The following is a 6,245-nucleotide window of genomic DNA, read 5'->3' as shown; positions in this document are numbered from 1 at the left end:
CACTTTAAACTGACCTCAAAAGTCGGATTCCTAACTTATCGCTCTGGGATTTACAACTGAGGTGCTCGAAGCTCGTCCATTTATTAGCCGAGAGTATGAGTATGTCAAACCCTCGGAGTCAAAAGAAAGGAAAAAAAAACTGGGTTTCTTTATTGAAACATTATCGCTAAGCCTTTTATCTCGAAATCATCAGAAAATAGTTGTGGGCTATTTTATAGTTTACTACGTTCTAAAATTCGTGAAATAAAAAGAAAATAGAATTGGCCTAACTATTCATAACTTCATTTGGCCCAAAAGAAGCGTTACAAAAAACACAATGTTTTTTTCGTGTAAAAGCAAAGTATAGGAAAAACATAGTATTTTTATTTTTATTGTTTTACTCAGGTTAGTCAATCTTCCAGCAATTTTAACGAAATCTTCCACCAACCTCAATCACGACTGTAGTAAATGCCAGCGCGTTAAGTTGAGGCGCCGATTTATGTGATCTGCTTAAAGTGCGTTCAATCCATTTGGCCCACGTATTGAATATAGCACGATTCTAAATTTATGAGGCTTGTGAGATAATCAAAATGTAACAATATTAGAAAATGGTATTGTAGGCGCTTTTCTACAAGCAGAAATGCACAATCCCTACTTTTCCCTACCCGTGTACATCACCGGTGCGGAGGCAAACGACCGAACTCGGACGCTGCTTTGTGGCTGTCCGGGTCGCCAGCGATTGAGATTATTGCAGGTATAAGCTTGAAACCTCTTTTGCAATTTGAAACTATCTCTGCTTCGTGGTAGATTGTACGAAAAGTGGCGGAAAAAAGTTTCTTAACCCTTATTTTTGTGGGCGAAAAATTATCTCTCCGGCAGCAGTGGAGGCGAGCCAAATCAAGGTGCTTTTGCGCGAGCTGTGTGTCGAGAGAATTAGTGTCACTGAAAACTTTCCTGTCTATGCTGGCACTACTTCAGAGCTGTGTGCTGAGAGTTCAGTATCCCTCTGAAGTTGGAATACCTTCAAACGTGGTAATTGCAAACAGAAGCAGATTCTGCACCACTACGACCTCCATCCAAAAAGGAGCGCTATAATATCCAAAAATATAATGCACATTCTTGCACTAGTCGACATTTGGCGCAGTAACATTTGTGTTCACAATTTATTCAGTGTTTTTTTTTACATTTTAGTAAGGCGGGCTACTTTCAGAGTTCTCCTCACGCGGCCGTTCTGTGGCAAACAAGAAAAGAAGTGATTCGTCTAAACGAAGGTCAAGATTTAGTTTAGACATGCTTTTTGACACACTGCTATTCATGTAAGGTATTCTAGAGTTTTAGGGAGCAGGTGTAGGGCTCCAGAAATATACAATAAAGCCGTTGCCTGGTATGTTTGTCAAATGGCTGACGTGCCATTTTCTCTCAAAGAGGTGGGGAAAACGTCTTCATCTCATTTTATTGTAAAGAAATGTTTGTTAGAGTTCGGAAGTCGTTAAAGGTACGAATATATATATATATATATTCGTACCTTTAACGACTTCCGAACTCTAACAAACATTTCTTTACAATAAAAGGAGATAAAGATGTTTTGTCTTCATCTCATTTTATATGAGATATATATATATATATATATATATATATATATATATATATATATATATATATATATATATATATATATATATATATATTCGTACCTTTAACGACTTTAACGACGACTGGCTCCGCCAATTTTTGGCTTTCGGCGGGTTCCTGGAAACTTTGATTCTTTGATTCATTGGATTAAGTACGGTTCATTCATCTGCACATATTTGTTCATATATATATATATATCTTTGAAGTGTGGGGTTGTGGGATTATTACTGATGGGGACTGTGCAAAACGCAAGCTTAATTTAAGAAAATAATATATAGCCTTTTTTTTTCTTTCTCTACGTACCTTTTTGAATGTGTGCTTGAACGCATTGCATTCTACTCAGACAGTAAATTACAAAAAAAATAGACGGGTACCACTTTTCGTTTGGGTAGCTTTTAGTTGCCCTATTATAAATTTAAGTCTGTTTACGCACTATCTCATCTTGGAGAAATTACTCCTTATTTGAGGATGTATTGTGCATTTATAGATTTTATACGGCTATCACTACACATTGATGTATTGCTTGGTGGTTGCGGAGTTCTTTAAATTTTAATTTTAGCGCGATGTTCATGAACAGTGACCAACCACGGATTACACAAATACGGTTCATTCCAGTATATACACAATTTCAATGTTTAGGAGAATCACATTGCTCAGGTGTTAGGTCACAGCTCAACACGCGCATGCTTCTCACTTCGGAAGGCGAGCAATGCACGCGCCACACACGCGAACGATGAAAATGGCACCGACCAGAAGCGCTTGTCTGAAATGGCCTATAGCGGTTTTGATAAATTAGACAAGCACCAAGAAGCATACTCATACTACAGGAGTAGTTTCACGTGCTCGCGTCTGCAACAGTAACGCTTGTAAACAAAATCTAAACCAAATGGCACTTTCCTTCAGGTAAGACGAGCGTGTGGAGCATGAGTACCTTAATTCCGAGTATTCTTATAGCCTAGTTGCCCTAGCGCTCTTAACTGTTGTTAACCCATCGATCCTTGACGTCTCCCAACTCCCACTGAGCTCAAATAAATCGTCCCGTGTTACTCTATTGATAGGCCTAACATCCCCATCCTGAGGTTGCAGAGCACGAGACGAGGACGAATACGAGCGACATTCACAGAGACAAACACAAGCGCTTATGTTTCTTTCTTTGTGTGTCTCTCGTTTTGTGCTCGTCTCGTGCGCTGTAATCTCAAGATGAATCACCAACTCCTCCAATGTGGCTTTGACAAGTCTCACTTCACATTCGTTTTGTCCGTTTGCAACAAGATTTAATATTATTATTATTGTAATTGATTCTTTATTATTATTATTATTATTATTTCATAACTAACAATCCCACTTGAGGCGCGTGTCACGGGACACACTTGAAACCAAAACTGATGTGAAATTACCTTTTTTCTTAACAGCGAATAAAATGAATTATATGCACCCTTCAAATTCATTACAAACGCGTAGAACAAACTAAAATAAGCTATATAATATACATTGGGCAGCGTGTTGGCTTTCGGACAAAGATGACAGAAACAATAACAGACTTGGGACAAAGCAACGTTACTAGAACAACTCAGTTGGGAACCTGCCATAGAGCCTGCTTTGAAAAAGTGGCTCTGATCCGTACTCGAGAACCGAAGTAAAAGGTTATCGAAACGCCGCCATTTCTCCCGAAGCGGCCATTCCGGAAATTGCATGGCTGTGCGTATTTTGATGGGTCAACACCTTACTAAAACACGCAGTTGGGAAGCTCACCGCACTATTCTACTCAGAACAAACAAATTAAGATAACATCTACCGATCATGACGCCACGGACAGCATTGACGTCCGTGATGTCATGACCGGGGACATGTTATCTTAACATCACAGTCGAAGATAATAAAAAAAAATCACTACAAGGCGAAAAACATTTAGCTTCTGAATTAACCAGGAAAACTATATTAATCCAGTCGAGGTGTGCAAGGTATAGGTCGCTTAGAACTGGGGTAATGCTCGACTCAATGCAAACCCCCTTTTTTTGACAGGAAGATATTACCATCGCATGTGGCAAATATAGATAAAAGATGAAACGTTAGTAACTCAAGGAAACTGCCCTGAGACACGCGTGAGGCATTCCGAAGCGCCGCGGCTCCAGACGTGCGAATGCAATTTTCTCGACCCATTAAAAATGGTCCTTTATAGGTGATTCACATGACGAGCTGATCCGCGGACGGATTAATCACGTGACGACATGTCCGCGGTTTGTCCGTCTCCCAAGCGCATTCAAACAAGGGAGACAACGAGCAGACGCAAGCGGGGACGGACCGAACCTGTTCGCCACCCCACAGTGCCGCGAAACTCCAACGTCGCACCGTGGCACCGCTGTCCAAGAGAGAAGCCGACGTTTCCTACCGCGATAAAGAATTGTACGCCGCTGTTACGTACACATCGAGACAAAACACCATGGTAGGCTTTGCGCGAAGTGCCACTAGCTTTACTAACCTAAAGCACGTGAGTGACTCAGGCATGGTTCTGCTCGAGAAGTGCTCGGCGTAGCAGCGACGAAGTTCTGGGCTCGCGGAGGGGCGTTTGGAGATGCCTTCAAGCACTCAGCGCTCGTGCGCAACATTCAAGTACGCCACAGCCACAAGCGAGGTCTTGCTCGGTGAAATCCTGATTGGACGTGCAAGATTTATTGCGGCGTGCTGTTCGTGTTTTGACAGGAGCTTCTTGACACGGACCCAGAGGAGTACCGGAACCTGCGTCGCGTCAGCCGGACAAGGTTTCCTCAGTTTCTTTCACGCGTATAGAACCAACAATCGCGTGCCAAAGTGAACCAATGAACGCACAAAACACAATGATGCGCCATTTCTGTTTTAATGGTCCAGAAACAAAAAACAACAGGAAAACCATGTACCGTTGCCTGACTAAACACCCGCCAAGAATTCGCGAGTGAAAAAAATGACCGCATTTTCACGTGGTGAATGATGTTGATTGAGGCGAAGCTCTGGTGGTGCTGATGATACTGATCTTATTGTTCATAGGTAGCGCTGATGGTGCTCATTTTTTTTATTGATCATAGGTAGTGCTGAGTTCCGAGTTGCGTTTCGACTTCATTATTACTGCTTTATCGTCGGTAAAATGCAGAGCCAGTGGTTCTTCTAGCGGATCAGCTTGTATCCGCTAGAAGCCATGGGAACGCATCTCCACCGCTTAAGTCAACGGTCCATGTCAGAAAGAGAATGTTTGGTATGGAACGTGGTTATATACGCATTTGAGCATTTGACCGCAGCGCCCTCGCGTCTATAAGCGTCGAGCCAATGCATGCAAAGTTTAACGCGATTATATACGCATTTGACCGCAGCGCCCTCTCCTGTGTAGACGTTGAGCGGCTACAGGCAACGTTTCACCCACGACAGAAACCCCAGCTCTTGAGTTACTACCACATCTCAGAGCCCCCTACTCGTCCCGCAGTCGTGGCCGAGTTGTTAAGGCGATGGACTGGAAATCCATTGGGGTCTCCCCGCACAGGTCCGAATCCTGTCGACTGCGCAAACACTTTTTCCTTTTATGTGAGCACGGACGGACGGACGGACGGACGGACGGACGGACGGACGGACGGACGGACGGACGGACGGACAAGGGTAGACCCTAAAGCGCGATCCAAACCAACGCTTCTTTTTGCGCCTGTAGGTCGTGCGGCTGCGGATGTGACGCATTTCGTGGCGTTTTTGCTGTTTCCGGGCGCGCTTTCTGAGTCAGAACCGTGCGCTTTGGTTTGGACGGGCGAAACTTCGGGCGAGCGCGCACGCGCGCACGCAGGCACGAGCGCGCTAGCAAAGTGCAACTGCGACAGACTGGCCGGCCAGACGGCGAGAGAAAGAGAGAGGGAGAGAGATCGCGTTGTCATGTTGGAAGAGAATAAAAGAGGGGGGGAAGGAGGAGAGGGCAGCCAGACGGCGAGAAACGCGGAGCCGGAACTAGCTTGCCCTCCACCGATTGGCCGGGACACAGGAGCGCCCTATACGTCACCGCGCGTTTTTGTGCGCGTTGAGAAAGAAGTTGAAATCAACCAACTTTCTTGTGCGCGCCCGGAAGGAGCGCAGAAGCGGCGCGACGTCACGAAAATGCGTCACATCCGCAGCCGCACGACCTACAGGCGCAAAAAGAAGCGTTGGTTTGGATCGCGCTTAAGGAGCTTCGCCCCTAAGAGGCGCTCGACTTCATAAGTCCGCGCGTCCGCGGACGAGGAGCGGATCGCAGGAATCGGCGACGTGCCGGTCACGGGGTATACGGTCCGCGGACGAAAATCGCGATTCGGTCGGTCGTGTGAATCGGCTATTAGGGGTGAAATAAAAAAGGTCGTTGACATCAACTGAATACGCCTAATAGCCTTGTCATTGGGTTAATGAATCATTCAAACTAAGAAGATTTAACCTGTCCTGTAAGTAAGAAGCAAAAGCACTCTGTCACGTGCCGTTTACTGAAACGGTGACTCTAAAAGGGCAGTCATAATTATATGTTCTTGCATTAAAGAATATTTGTAAACTGATGTTTTCCGCCTCTATCCCATTCCTCAAAATCCAGTTGTAACGTGTGTGGAAAATTGCATTGACACGTTTGGAGCCGTTGCGTTTCAGATTGCCTCAGACGTGTC

The 6,245-nt window shown here is 44.6% G+C and overlaps 1 non-coding gene across 1 annotated transcript; it reads left to right on the top strand.

Moving 5' to 3' along the window:
- Positions 1-5,058: 5,058 nt before the first annotated feature.
- On the top strand, positions 5,059-5,140 carry Trnas-gga. The gene has a single exon. It is a non-coding gene; the product is annotated as a tRNA-Ser (tRNA).
- The last annotated feature ends 1,105 nt before the right edge of the window (positions 5,141-6,245 follow it).

Source organism: Ixodes scapularis, unplaced genomic scaffold (genome assembly GCF_016920785.2).
Source record: "Ixodes scapularis isolate PalLabHiFi unplaced genomic scaffold, ASM1692078v2 PGA_scaffold3__209_contigs__length_174095766, whole genome shotgun sequence".
Taxonomy (NCBI): Eukaryota; Metazoa; Arthropoda; class Arachnida; order Ixodida; family Ixodidae; genus Ixodes; species Ixodes scapularis.
This window is presented reverse-complemented; position numbering and strand designations above follow the sequence as displayed.